We start from the raw sequence: 16,105 nt of genomic DNA, 5'->3' as shown, positions 1-16,105 counted from the left end.
GAACTCAGGTCAGACCATGGTCTGGTATGAAATTTCACAAACCATACACAGCTCCATGCACTAGGGCCTGACCCGGATCCTAATTGAACCTTCTTCTTTGCCACCAAACCCTGACCTTATATGGTTTTGTATGGGTCGGGTTCGGATCAAACCATGCTGACCCTTAATTGGGTCCATGCCCAGAGGGAACCAGCAGCGGGGCCCAGCCCACATGTCTCAGCTTTTCTCCCACCAGTAGGGCTGGCAAAAGAGCCGAACAAACTGAACATAGGGTGCTCAAGCTCGTCTCATTTCTTGTGTCAAGCCAAGCTTAACCTTAGCTCATAAAAATCTGAAGGTAAATGACTAAACACGGGCCAACTTATTTATAAAAAAAGATATATATTTTATTGTTTGAAAGAATAAAATTTGGACCCTAGCTAAAGGCTAAAACTATTCAAATAAGCATATAAAAATTAAATAATTGTTTCAAACTTGTAAGAAATAAGATTTGAAGTTTAAACTTATTGCCAAACACTCCAACTATCTCCACTCTATGATATAAAAATGTATGTAAAATATATTTATTATTAATCAATGAGCCTATACAAGCCGAACATTGGTTGTTCATGTTCACCATGTCGAGCCTATTTTACTAGTTTGAACGAGCTCGTATTAGATGTAAGAATTACAAAACAAATGGATTTAATATGGACCCCAATATAGATCTAACAGAAGATATATTCATGTGGATCCAAAATTGGTAGCCAATTACATGTACAAGATCTTGACTTAAGATAGGCGTTTAAGAAAAACATATCCAATCTAGATCATCATATTGGATATCCAAAATCTGAACTGATGAACAAATAAGGATCTGTCACTACCGGGGGCCTTATTTGGATCCTCAACAAAACGGATCCTACCATTGCCAGCTTCTCTGAATTTGGTGCTTCATAGATCCATGTCTATTGAGCATTTGGCTTATCCAATCGGTGAGATTTGGTTTATCTCCAAGATGTTGGTATGTTTTTGCAGTTTGCTGAGTTGATCCAACCGGTCGATGAGCTGATGAGTGCCGTTCATGATTACATCAAGGTCGATTTGCTAGAAATATGATGAGTTTAATTTATTTTAGTTTTACTCTGATTGGGTTTTCTGGATTTTTAGATTTGTCAGATGCGTAAAGGAAACGGCGATTGATTGATTGATTGATTGATGGTGGGTGAGTAGTAACTTGCGAAACTTAGCATAATGAATGTTTCTTTCCTTGATTGCTTGGCTCTTCAGCCTTCTAAACTTGGAAATGATCATCACTTGAATTGTTTAAGGAACACAAAAACTAAGCATCTTGACATCGATTAGTTTAATTTAGAATCCTCATAGGAAGATGACCAAATCTCAGGGCCCACTTGGGGGGAATTCTTCGGGAAGCCTATTTGGGTGGTGTTATAAATCCCCTAGCTAAACTTATTGATGGGAGGGGTGAAACTTCGGAGAAGATATTTCTCAAAGAGATTTTCAAAAGTTGATAAATCTCAGGAATACATCGGAAGTTTAAAAAAATTGGAAAAAATATAAACAACAACAAAAAAGTTAAGAAAATAGTAAGTTTTGCATTATTTTCTTTTAAAAATATAAAGAAACATGTTTTTAAAGGTTTTAAAATTTAAAAGAAACAAAAAAATAAGAAATGCAAACTTAAAATTTTAAAAAAAAAAGTTTTTCACAAAAATATCACTATATTATTGCGATAATATTGCGATAATATCACGATAATATCGCAATATTTTGTCTTCCGGTGATATTTTGAAAATATTGTGAGATGTTACTTTTAATATCGGCTACCTTAAAATATTGGTATTTCTTGTAATATTTTCAAAATATCCCCGATAGCGGTGACACACACACACATATATATATATATATAGAGAGAGAGAGAGAACATTTATCATTCAACATTACCAAAATACATCCAACCGAATATTGGATGAGAGAGGAACATAAGAGTAAGACCACCACCATCTAGATGGTGACTTGTGCACAATTGAGAGTACAAGTAGATCCAACCCCCCGTCTCTACTATGTAATTTAAGAGCCAGATACACATCAGACATAACCCTCTGATGTAGCCTTCCAAAATTGAATTTGATGCCCCTGAAAAAGATATTATTTCTTTCAGTCCATATCACCCACCATGCTGAAAACAACCATACCCGCCACAATAATCTTCCTTTTTTTTTTCGTAAACTCATGGGACCAAACAAGAGGTCCTGAATAACAGAACTCGAACGAGTTTGAACAGGCGGTGCACCCCAAGTTTGAAAAAATAGGTCTAGAACTACCGGGCAAAACCAAAATAGGTGAGTTGTGTCCTCTACTGCCTTCTCGCAAAGAACACACATGCTGGGAAATTGAAGCCCCCGTTTCCTGACATTAATCTGGGTTTGAACACGATCCAAAACCACTAGCCATGCCAACACTTTTGCCCTCTGAGCGGGTCCCTTACCCCATATACAATCAATGGAAAACCAGTCCATCCCGGATGACAACAAGGAATAGTAAACTTGCTTAATGGAGAACCTATCTCCGCTCGCCATGGCCCAGTGAAGCCACGGGCGGCCATGGCCAGGCCTAAGATCTCTGTCACTGAAGGAGCGAAGTGTTTTCCGCCACTCCAACCAGAGGGACGAATGACACACTGAACTGGGCGTCGAAAGAAGGGAGTCAGGTAAATTACCATATTTTTCCCTAACAAACGTAGCCCAAGAAGATAGAGATGTGGAAGCGACCCATGCCCACTTCAAGACTAAAACAATGCTCCTCTTTCTCAGAGCCGGAATCTCCAAGCCGCCTCGCTGCCTCAGGAGAACGATCTGCTGCTAAGAAACAAGCGGGTACTTTTTATGAAACGCATTCTCAAACCAAAGAAAGTGCGAAAGCAAACGGTTAATCGTTCGTTCTACTGTGGTCGGTATAATGCACATGATCATACCAAAGTCTGGTAATCTGGCCAAAACATGGCGAATGAGCGTCAATCGTCCCGCAAAAGATAAATATCGGGTCTTCCAAGACTGCAATGTCCCTTGCACCCGCTCTATAGTAGACGTCCAAGATGAAGTTCTCGACGACTGCAGTGAGTGCAATGATAGACCCAAGAAATTAACAGGAAGGTCGGATATCAGGCAGTTGAAGATCCTTGCAGCAGTCAATTGGAGGAGAGGGTCAGCATTGAGTAAGACCAGAGCGCACTTACTCTCGTTCAGGCGAAGGCCGGAAATTGCAACGAATATTTTAATAATGAAGCACAACCTAGACATTTGATTAACATTCGCATGACCAAATATTATAGTATCAGCTGCATATTGAATTGTGTGACCAACAAAACCAGGAACGCCCAACGAATTCAAGAAGCTTGTTTGTTCTGCCCTTTTCATGAGAATAGGTAAACCCTCTGCCGCGATATTAAAAAGGATGGGGGCTAGGGGACAACCCTGTCGCACGCCTCTAGCCAACTTGAATTTTTTCCCTCTCAGTCCATTGATGCACACCGACGACACTGATTTCGTAACCAACTCCTTAACCCATGCTATAAACCGATTGCCGAACCCCATATTTGTTAGAGATTCAAACAGAAAATCTCATGCCAGACTATCATAAGCCTTGTGAAAATTCAATTTTAACAAGAAGTATGGTGCTCCAGTCGACTGTAAAGAGTGAAGAAGCTCAGTTGCACAAATAAATGACTCTTGCACACTTCGACCTGGAATAAAAGCCCCCTGATTCGGAGAGACAAGTTGATCAATGACAGCGCGCAACCGGTTAGCCAACACCTTAGATATAATGCGATACAGAGCACCCATCACCGAAATTGGCCTGAAGTTGGATATGTCTGACACCCCTTGCCTTTTAGGAATCAAAGAAATGACTGCCACATGGTATGGTTTAGGCAGCCTGGCATTACGATAGAATTCATCGAACAACTAAAGCAGGTCAGCTTTAACAATTGGCCAAAAAGCTTTGAAGAAGTCTACGTGGAAACCATAAAGGTATGAGGCCTTCCATCCTCAGAGGTTGCTAATAGCATTAGAAATCTCAGCTTCGGTGAATCGAGCCTGCAGAGGAACAGATTGGTTTGCCGCCAACCGCTTATAACCCATCCAACCATGCCATCTATTCAATTAAGACATTAAAGTTGATATTGGATTGGCAACAAATCAGTTATGTGCAAATTGGTTACCAGAGTAAGAAGTGTGTGCAAGAGATGTGTGAAGGATGAATCAAGGAGTGTGTGTGTGTTTAAGAAATGCTTGGATGTGCAAGCATGAAGCATTTAAAAAGCATAAGGGCATGTGAGTAAGGAATATCAATAGAAACAAGTACAAAATGACATAAAGCATAGTTAAATTTTTACTTTACTTAAAATTCAAAAAAGGAAATTTAATCCTTTTTAACATGAAAGAGACGTTTATAAAATCCAAGAAGTTTTATTTTCATATTGAGAGAAGCAAGCTTGCCACGTTTTAAAAACGAGTTTCTCATAAAGTTTAATGAAACATGAAAAAGTGTGAGGCTATGCTTTCGAAGAAAGCTTTTGGTAACTATGGTAGACTATCTCATAGAATTGAAGATTTTAAGAGGTGGCACTTGGTGACTTCGGCACATACAACCAACCAACCAACCAACTCCTATAAGTGCCTCAAGCATTAAGATTGTTTGGAACAAACATTAGAGAGGAAATGGTGGTCTAGACATTGGGAAATAAAGAGAATAAAAGATGGGAATCCACAAGCATCTCACATCCAGGATTGAATTGTGATATCTTATTTTTAATAAAGTTACAATGCTCTAATGCCTCAAAGGAGCTGGGAACGAATCTCTGCCTTTAATCCCAAATGCCCCCTAAAAGCACTTTATAATAGTATGAGTTACTAAAGCACGAGGATGCGTATTGGCTGAGCATCATTAGTCAACTAATTATGCAATAATAGATGAACTCACACCTTTGGAGCATAAGTTTTTGCAACAAATTTTGTGGTAATTCCAAGTAACCTTTCAAAACGAGGAGATACTTAAGAAGGTAGGTGTTGCATCCATTGAAAATAAGATGAGAGATAATCGTTTACGGTGGTTTGGACATATTCGGCGAAGGCCTAATGATGCTCCAGTTAGATGGATGGAGAAATGAAAAAATATATTAGTTAAAAGAGGTCAAGGTAGGCCTAAGAAGACTTGGATGGAGATGATAGGAAAGGATATGAATGCTTTGAACCTCACCGAGGACATGGCATTGGATAGAAATGATTGGAGGAGAAGGGTTCATGTGGAAGACCGAGAAATTATTTTTTTTTGGTTCATATCGCCGACCCCAATTGTTTTGGGATGAAGGCATAGTTGTTGTTGTCCAAATAACCTAGCAAAACTTTTATGATATTGAGATCTGGTGTGGATATAACCTAATTCTTGGTGGATTCTATTAAGCATCAGGTTAATTGGATTTTGTAGAAGCTCATAGGATTGTTGAAGAAACAACAATAAGTGAATTCTTATAAAGAAATAAGTGAGAAATGCATTTGGTGCAGTCATGTTACTTGGCATCATCAGAGAGGTAAGCTGGGGAACAGGCCTTTCACTCAGATCCTTGTATTTTGTACCACTAGTCCTTGGGCACATTCATGTATCACAAAAGCGGTCTCTTTCAGAAAATAAAATTTAGAAATAGACCTTAAAAAACATGTCTTTGTTTTTAGTTAATAGTCTTTGAGCAGGACATAAATTACAAAAGTAAGGTCATAATTGTCTGAGAAACGTACTTTATGCAGCATAATGCTGGAATCAGTAGTACATATCACAAATTTTGTCTCCAAATTATGCTTTTATTAGTCTAACCTTGTCGTGGCTCCAATTGACTTGAAATGTTGATGGATTCAAGATCCTGCTCAAACCTTCACTTTCTACATGCATGTGCATGAGTGGTTAATGTATTTGAATGTTTTAAAGTAACCATTAACTAGGCTCTATGTGATTGCTGCCATTTATCATTGACCTTTAGCTAACCAGTATTTGATCATTAGGCATTCATATTGACACCTAACTAGTTGTTATTAGATTGTTGGTTACCTAGACAATTGACTGTTGGAATATGACTATTAACCTATCACTTTAAAAAGTGTGGACACATCTCCATGTGAAATCCAAGTTTTGAGTAATTTACTATTTTTTTTATCAATTTCAACAATATATGTGGATTTCATATTGCCAAGTTCACGTAAATGGAGCGACAATTGTATACTCAAATTTATTTTGGAGTCGTCACCTCTTAGAAGGAAAACAAGAAATGGGAAAAGGATGTTCATAATCTTATTAACCAACAAATGGTACATCCAAATAAGTATCTTCACAATCCAGTCCACTGTATTCTTTTTACTTTCCTTTGGTGCATATGAAGCTTACAAAATCAAGTAAAAGAAATGGCAAGTATATGTTAATTTGATAAAATTAATATATGCATCAGTATGTTTTCTACTAAAAAGATATATATCGGGGTTGTGCTGCATTTGTATCACATTTATGACCTAGATCCACTTTTACTAATTCAAGTCATTGGATACAGTCTGCTTGTAGGAGAATATTGTTGCATGCTAAAATTTCAATACATTTCAAATAAAATAACATAGATCTTTGTGAACAAAAACATGGAAATAAATTCATATTTTAATCACATTATTTGAGATATTATAAGAAAAAATAGTTGAATCATGATGATAATAAGACTAATAAAACAATTTAAATTGTTTGACCAATTGTATTATTAGGTTATGTTGTTTAGTTTCTAGACCAAATATGCTCCTGATTTAACCGTATGATCCCACTTAATATGAAAGTATGATGTAATTCCTTGTTGAGTAATTGTGTTAAAGGTTTTAATATGAGCAATTGAGATTAACTTAGACAGTTAAATATATGTTAGTTGATTGAAATGTAAAAGTTTTTATCAAATTTTGCATGGAATTGAATTCACAAAAATGGTTGTTCGACAATGGTTTATATAAATGTAAGGTCAATAGTTAAAAACAAATGGATAACAGTCATATTCCAACAGTCAACTAAGAGCTACTTAGCAAATGGTCAATTGGCTAGTTAAGGGTCAACAATGAATGTCTAACAATTAAATAATGACTAGTTGATGGTTCACAATGAATGACTCAATGGTCACGTAATTTCTACATAATGACCTAAGTCACAGGGACTCGGCAAAGCAGGTGTCGCACCTGTGTCGACGCGATGTGACGTGGGTGCACATGCATGTGCGGCACTGGGTGCCGTCAACATGACCTGGGTGTTGTCAACGCACCCAGGGTCATTTTCATCCATGTTTAAGACTTAAAAAAAACTGATGAAAAGGAGGATTAGGGCAAAAAAAAATTTTGCCCTAATCTCTCCTCTCCCGCGCAGCTCAACTCGAGCTCTCTCCTTCTGACGCCACCTCCTAGGCTCCTCCTCTCTCTCGTCACAGGTATGTACCCTCAGGCTCCCTCTCGCTCTCTTCTTGTGTCGACAATGGAGAAGTCAAGCCCCCATGCTCCCTCTCGCTCTCTTGTTGGGTCGGCAGGGGAGGGGCTGAGCTCCCTGTTTTCAGCAGGGAGGGGTCGAGCCCCGCCTCTCGCTCTCTTGTTGGGTTTGCAAGGGAGGGGCTGAGCCCCCCCCCCCCCCCCCCACCCCCACCCCACTGCTCCCTCTATTTTTGGTAGGGGAGGGGTCGAGCCTCCCAACCTGCTCCCTTTGATTTCAGGGAAGCCCCCTCCCACCCCCTCTCGCTCTCATGTTGGGTCGACAGGGGAGGGGCAGATCCCCCCTCCTTGCTCTTGATTTTGTTATATATATTATATATATTTTTATATCAAGATAATTTATGTATAATTGATTTAAATTTTTGAATATATATATATATATATATATATATTGAGATAAAAATGACGGATAAAGGGAAATAAGTTGTGTCATCCTTATCCCAACATGTGAGTTTTGCTGCTAGTTTTGCTGATAGTTGTAGTGAGATTGATGATGTGGGGTCACAATGGGTACATGTAGATAAACTTGCAAAAACTGGAGAAGGAGGTGGTGCAAACAAGAGATTTTGATGCAAGCTCTGTGAAAGAGATTTTGTTGGATCTTACACAAGAGTGAAGGTTCATTTGTTGAAGATACCGAGACATGGCATTTTAGGATGCAGAAAAGTTGATGAGGCAATGCAAAGACAATACAAGAAAATACAAGAAGAATATGAGAAAAGAAAGACAATGGCCGATTTTTGTGCAGTCAGTGTGTCATTTGCAAGCCACCAAGAAGATGCTGAAAAAAAAAAGAAGTCAATGTAGGAGGTAGAGGAACGATACAAGCAGCATTCAATACATATGAAAGAGAAGAATTGTATAGAAAAGTTGAGAAGTATTTTTATTCTAGTCCACTCCTATTTAATGCGGCTAGAAATCCTTATTGGAAGGATTTAGTAACATCCTTGGTAAATTGTAATTTGAGTGGCTATATGCCTCTAAGTTCAGAAAAAATATGAACCACACTTTTTGCAGAAGAGAAGACAAATATGGAGAGATTGCTGAAGATTAAAAAATATTCATGGGAGCAAAATAGAGTTTCTATTGTGTCTGATGGATGGACAGATATTCAAAGGCGTCCACTAATCAATTTCATTGTAGCCCAATATTCTTGAAAGCAGTTGATACATCTTGGGAATATAAAAATGCAGAGTATTTGAAAGGGTTGTTTATAAAAGTCATAAATAAAGTGGGTAATCAGAAAGTGATACAAATCATTACAGACAACGCTCCAGTTTATAAAAGTGCAACGTTGAGTTTGGAGAGTGAGTACCCCCATATTTTTTAGACTCCCTGTGTAGTACACAACTTAAATCTGACCCTAAAGAGCATCTGCAACCCCAAAGAAAAAGAAAATTCACAAGCATATGCTTTATGTTCATGGATTAAAGATTTAGAAAGAAATGTCAAAAGCATTAGAAATTTTGTTGTTAACCATCATCGTGCTAATGCTATATTTAATAGGCATTCTGATCTAAAATTGTTGAAGGTCACTGAAACACGTTTTGTGTCCATCATTGTGATGGTGAAGATGATTAAAAGAGTGAAGAATGCTTTGATTAACATGGTGACTGATGAAAATTGGACATTCTATCGTGCTGATGATGATATCAAGGCTCAAGAAATTAAAAAATTCATTTTTGATGATGAGTTTTGGGACATAGTGGTATACTTCCTTCAATTTATGCAACCTATTTGGAAAATGTTAAGAGAATTTGATACGGATGAGCCCATGCTTCACAGAGTTTATGAAATGTGGGATAATATGGTTGAAAAAATACAAACTATAGTTTTCAAGCATGAAGAAAAAAATCCTACATTGGATGATTCAGAATTTTTTAATCATATTCATTCAATTTTAGTCAGAAGATGGGATAAGAGCAACACTCATTTATATTGCATGACACATTCTCTTAATCCAAAATATTATGCAAATAAGTGGCGGGCTGGTGGTATTGGTCGTGTCCCTCCAAATTTAGACCTAGAGCTATCGAGACATAGAAATATGTGTATGACAAGACTTTTTTCAGAAGCATGTCTTCTACATCAAGTCACACAAGAGTTTGAAAAATTTTTATCTTCAAGATTATATGGACCAACATTATTCGCGAGAGAAAAAGATAATATAGATCTTATCACATGGTGGTCAACATTTGGATTAAAAACACCTTTTCTCCAACGTCTTGCATTAAGATTGCTATCGCAGCCTGCTAGTTCATCTTGTTGTAAAAGAAATTGAAGCACATATTCTCAAATCCACAACATGAAGAGAAACAAACTCATCAGCAAGCGTGCGGAGGATTTAGTATATGTTTATTCAAATCTTCGATTACTTTCGCGAACCAATGATGAATACATGTACTAATTTGCTCTCTTTGTTATTTGATTATTTCTTAGTTTTTCATTTAAATATACTTGTATTGTATTTAACATTTTTAAATTGAGTTTGCAACTCAGACAAGGAACATCCAAATTTTGAGATATAAACCTAAAAGAGTCTGACTTCGAGGGAGAGCATGATTTAAACATAACAAATATGGATTTAGCTAAGCCCAATATTCCTTCTAATAATGCATTTGATGATGAAGAAGAAAATTATTAAGATCCATTACTTCATCAGGATATACTTTGGTATGTAGTTTAGTTCTTTTTTGCTTTACTTATTTGATTGATATTTAGGTTGATATATTGCATGCATGATGAATGATATTATGACAATGTTAACTGTTAAATGTTAATTGTTAAAACTTCAAAAAAATTTATATATATATATATATATATTACATTTTTTCCCTGCCGCACCCGTACCCCCACACCCAAGGTTTTTGAAAGTGTCGCACCCCCGCACTCGCACCTGCACCTGCACCCATGTGACATAGATAATGACTACTTATTGATTGCTTTAAAACAAATACATATATTACTCTCTCAAGTGCATACACATGCATGTAAAAAGTCAATGTCAAAACAAAGTTTGATCAAACTTTTGATTTAGTCAATAAATAAGTTTAATGAAACCATCCAAGTTTATGCTAAAAAGCATAAACTTTTGAGACAAAAATTGCAACAATACACTATCTTTATAAATTATCTTTCTTTCACTCAATTTTCATCACAACGCGACAAAGTTTGCCTGCACGCATGACTTTATTATCGCAAATCAGATAAGATCATAATGTAGTTCATGGCTAAAGCTCATAGGTGACTAATGCTTACAGTTTGGTGGATATTTTAGCCAACAAACAACTACAATATTTTCATTGACTAGGCATCTTTTATTTGTGTATCCACATATGAATTCAAAATGATATTTGGGTTAGAACCGTAGCTATGGAGTAATCTGAGGTTATCAGGTGGGTAGGAATTGGCTGAATGGTTGTGGATATGATGTACAGACAACAGTTGTTATAACCCTTTTACCTTTTTCCATTTCTTGCTTATACATAAATGTTGTACTTTTGAACCTTTTTCGCTCTTCATCTTTGTTCTCTTTTGCCCATTTAACAAAAAACCTCCCTTTGATACTCCCAGTCCAATTTTCAAACTTCAAAGGACATTTCTAAAAGGATACTCCCAGTCCAATTTTTAAAATCCAATCCAGTTTCAAGTTCATCTTTCTTCAAAACTCAATCTTTCAGAATTTCTAACTTCGTTCTTAACCTCAAATCTATTTCAAAACTTGGATTCAAAGTTTAAAACAAGTTCAAATTCTGAATCACTCCTTCAAAGATATTTTCAAACTTATTTCAAAATCACTTTGAAAATCCAAAATTATGAAATATCTTCAAAAAGCATACATTACAACACAAGCATGATTCTCTGTGCATTTAGGATTTCAGAATAATCACTTAGACAAATTTAGTTAAAGCAAATGACATTGATTCGATCTTTGGTTCAATTACCTCTGGTAAAGGAGCCAAGAACGGTTGAACCTCGTACCGACAAACGAATCACGTCTCTTCATTTTTCTCGCAAAATTTTAAAACGAAAGTGAGTAAATTTCAAAACATCTTTTTTAAAATGTCAAGTGAGACCCTGCAAAGGGTTTTTCATTCTCTCTTATGCTTTTTCCCCTAAAAAAAGAAAAGGAAGAAAAAGGAAAAGAGAAAAAATTTGCAACGATCACAATTACTAAAAAAAAAAATCTAAATAAAGACAACTTAAGTCACTCATGCATAAATGATTCATTGTCCTGCAATGGTAAGTGCATGCATAATATATTAACTGTCCATGAATGATAATCGTGTGACGCACTATAATGTTATGCATGTTTGAATTGATAACTATCTGCATCCTCGTGTGAGTTATTGGAATATGACCATGCATTTTGGTTTTGGTTTGTGTGTATTAAATAACACTTTCTACCGGACATTCATGAGTCTGGCTTGTTTTATGGGTTTTTAGGTAAAATATGATGTATAGTTGTGGAGCGAATACAAAATACTTAGGTGGCATCGAGAGTCAGTCTTTTTCTTTCTCGGGGATAGTTTGGAAAAAAAATATTTATTATTATTTTGGATTAAAAATACTCTGATATGCATTTTAAATTATTGAGACTCAATTAAATTTTAAACGTGAATGTTATTCACATTTTAATTCAGTTATAATGATTAGTCGTATTGTAACCCATTCAGAATGTTTAACCCAAAGAAAAATGTTGCTTTCGCTGTTTAAAAAAAAACTCATAAATTTTTGGGTTGAAATTTTAAGGCATTACAACTTTGGTATTAGTGCGAATTGAAAATATTGGCTCATGATACGTCCAACAGTCTGACATTGCTCGGTGAGTAAGTTCCAATTTATTTATTTGACTTATAGTGTTATTGTTTGATAGATAGACAATATAATATGCATATGCATATTTTATTTTATGTTATTTTTGGTTCATGCTATGTTGGAATGAGTCTCATGCATGTAGTGTGATATGGGGCATGTAACATATTATAAGTTATATAAAAAATTATATTAACTTTGGTATATTTGTAATTCTAATGCATGCATAGTTTTTATGAGCTTCTATTTATGTTTATGAACTTTAAATAATATATGTATTAATTACGTATGTATGACTTAAATGATGCATATAGAAAATATGTATACTTGAGGTTTAGATATTTCATGTTATGAAATACACATATTTGAATTATGAGATATAATTGATTTAATGAATTAAATATTCATGCTTCGAGGTTCAATTTAGGAACGTGTTGATTTTAGATAATATGAAATGTGATATTACGTGTGGCTATGTCATAATGTCAATGCGTGAGATGATGTGCTTCTATGTGATATTGAAATGCCATATGTGCTGAGGTTCTGAATGCATGCGATAAAAGTTTAATCATCAATGATATAGCTATAGGGTGACATAACCCTTTTGATATGCTAACATGTAATTATATGTTGAATTGTCATATGAATGTAACCTATGATGTGATGCATATTGAATGTATACGTGATTGTGCTTGAATTGATGGCTATTCACCCTACGGCTGATTAATTGTGTTTATGCATGTATGATAATAGGTCCATTGTTGAACTCTTCCAAAGAAAATATTTGTGAGGGTGTGCATAACCAAGATCAGGTGATCCGGCTAGGGCGGTAAATCACTGTGAGGAGGTGCATTGTCCAAGATTAACCCACTAAGACGGTAAATCCTTGTGAGAAAGTATATTGTCCAAGACCAAGTAATTCGATTAAGGCGAAGATTTCCTGTGAGGTTATATATTTTCAAGACTAGGTGATTTGGAGTGGAACTTGTTATAAAGATATGATAAATTTTTTAGGATAAACAATGAAAATAAATTCTGATACACCAGATTAAGGATGCATGTTTGTGATTACTGATGTTGATTATGATAGAAGGTTTAATATAAGATACTGCGTAGTTGAAGCGTGATGATTTATATTTTGAATTTATCATGTTCGATAATTTGATATTAAATTTTGAGGATGCAATTTTCTTTTTAGGGAAAATAATGTAATACCCTTAAATTTTTTACAGTTATTAAGCAAATAAATGATAAAAATAAAAACAATATATATTAATAATTGATTCAATAAATAACCCCAGTTAAATTTCACTGATGAAATTTCTTTAAAGAGGGAAGGATGCGAACCCCATAATTTTTTTGATATTTTTATGAGAAAAAGGTGAATTTAATGCTAAAATATTATTTAAACTTAAGATAAGAGTTAATTATAATTCAAGCTTTGATTTGGATTTTGAATGAATCTTAAACTAGGAATTTATTTTGAATTGGGTTTTGATTTTTAATCAGATTTAATCTAGATTTAAGTTGGGCTTAGTTGAAATTTAATTTGAGTTTCAATTTAGTCGGGATTTGAATTAAGTGAGCATTTGAATTTGGAGTCTCAATGAATTTCGATTTTTAGAATTTTAAATTCGAATTTAGATTCAATTTAGATTTAATAAGTGAATCTCATATATTCTAGTTGGATTTGGATTGATTTGAATTTTTATTAGGATTTAATGGAATGATTAATTTGAGTTTGAATTACACGTTAATTTGAATCTTAGTCGAATTCAGATGTAGAATTGAGTTTGCATTTGAATTTAATTAGGTGAGAATTTCCATTTGGCATTTAATTTAATTTAGATATAATTTAAGATGAATTTAGGATAATTTGATATGCATCTAATGTCATTTCATTAAATTAGGATTTGGTTTTTATATATTTGAAATCTATAATATAAAATAATACTAATTATTAAAATAGATTTTTTATGGAATGAAAAAATAGGTTTAATTAAAATGAATTGAATTGTAGAGGTCTATAGGGTGGGGCAGCCCCCTATGTGGGCCCATCCTATGTGGCACCTCAAGTGAAATTCAAATCGAAAAGTTAAAATTTAAAAACATAAGCAAAATATCTTTTTGAACATTTCCTAAAAATAAAACATGAAAACAAAAAATAAAAAGAGGATTAAATTAAAATTTGCCAAAAACCAACACAAGGCAACTTGTCTTGGCTATTGACTAGAAGCGAATTCTCTCTAGGGTGGGACGTCCTATCCTAGTAGGTTCTCTAGGTGGGGTTGTCAAACAAGAAAAAAAAGTAGTAACAAGGAAGGAAAGGAAGAATAGAAAAAAATATATAGCAAAGTCAACAACTTGCTATTAAAGCAAGTGTGGTTGGCTTACTTTGAAAGTTTAGTAAGTAAGCCAACAAGGGTGGGCGGGACGTCCAATGCTTATGGATCGTCTTGCTTACATGGCAATATGATGTACATGAGAATGTACATCATATGAATTATATATGAGATCTAAGGTATGGCTTTAGTAAGAAAAAAATTAATTAGAGAAAACGTTAAAAAATAATTAGGAGAAATTTAAAAGCATAGAAAAAGAAAAAAAATTATAGAAAAAGAAAGAAGGGATGAGATTTATTTTGAGAGGGTATAGAGGTTAGAGAATGAGTATAAAGGGGCTAGGAGGGATGCACGTAAAGACTCAACTTCTATTACAGATGTACAAATTAATTAAAGTTGTCTAAATACTTTCTTTCTTTTGTAGACCTTTGTACATCTTGGTACTACTAGGGTGAATAATGTACCTGCTCTTATGAATTTTATTCAGATGCTCCTCTCAAATCTATAGATTCTTGGGCACCCATAGCCTACGCCCAAACCATATGCTCTCGTCTTCTTTCAAATGCAAGGCCAACTCATCTTGCTTGCATCATGACAACAAACTAAATAATATAAAGCATGCTCTGATGCATGAAACCATGCATCGAGCTAAGTAAATTGCGTAAAGTATATCTTGGTGAATGAAACCACACATCAAGCTAAGTAAAGTGTGTAAAGTAGGGGCCGATCAATGAAACCACATATCAAGCTAAGTAAAGTGCATAAGTAGGGCTTAGTAAAGGAAACCACACATTGGGCTAAGTAAAGTGCGTAAGCAGAGCTCGGTGAATAAAACCATGCATCAGGCTAAGTAAAGTAAAGTAAAGTATATATATATATATATATATATATATAAGTAGTCACAAGTATACACGCGTGAACACCAGAGCAAGCTTGTGGTGACTTAAAGGACATAAACCAATGACTAGGACCCTATGACACATAATTCATTGTAAACATTGAGAAATAATAGCAAGGGCACACACATGAATACTGAAGCAAGCTTTCAGTGCTATAGAGGGAGTGAACCAAACACTAAAACCCAATATTATTCTAGAAAGGTATACGGTAAGGAAAATTGCACCATACACGACAATTATTTTAACAAAATAACTTGAAAAAGAGAGATCAACATGCAAACCTACCAAAAATCTGGTAGAGGTAGCTCAATACAAGCGTAAAGGCACTTCTTGGTCATGGTTGACACATCCTTACTTGTGATACTGTTGCAACCAAGTGCATCTTACATGAAATTGCTCAACCTCACTCTCGCAAAAACTAGTGATGACTCACCTATACTAATTTGTCTTATCAATTGAAAAGTATTTACGAATGAACTCCTGCTGTAATTGATCCCAT

This window comes from Nuphar pumila, chromosome 13 (assembly GCF_984573655.1).
Source record: "Nuphar pumila chromosome 13, dmNupPumi1.hap1.1, whole genome shotgun sequence".
NCBI classification, from domain to species: domain Eukaryota; kingdom Viridiplantae; phylum Streptophyta; class Magnoliopsida; order Nymphaeales; family Nymphaeaceae; genus Nuphar; species Nuphar pumila.
Note: the sequence above shows the minus strand (reverse complement) of the source record.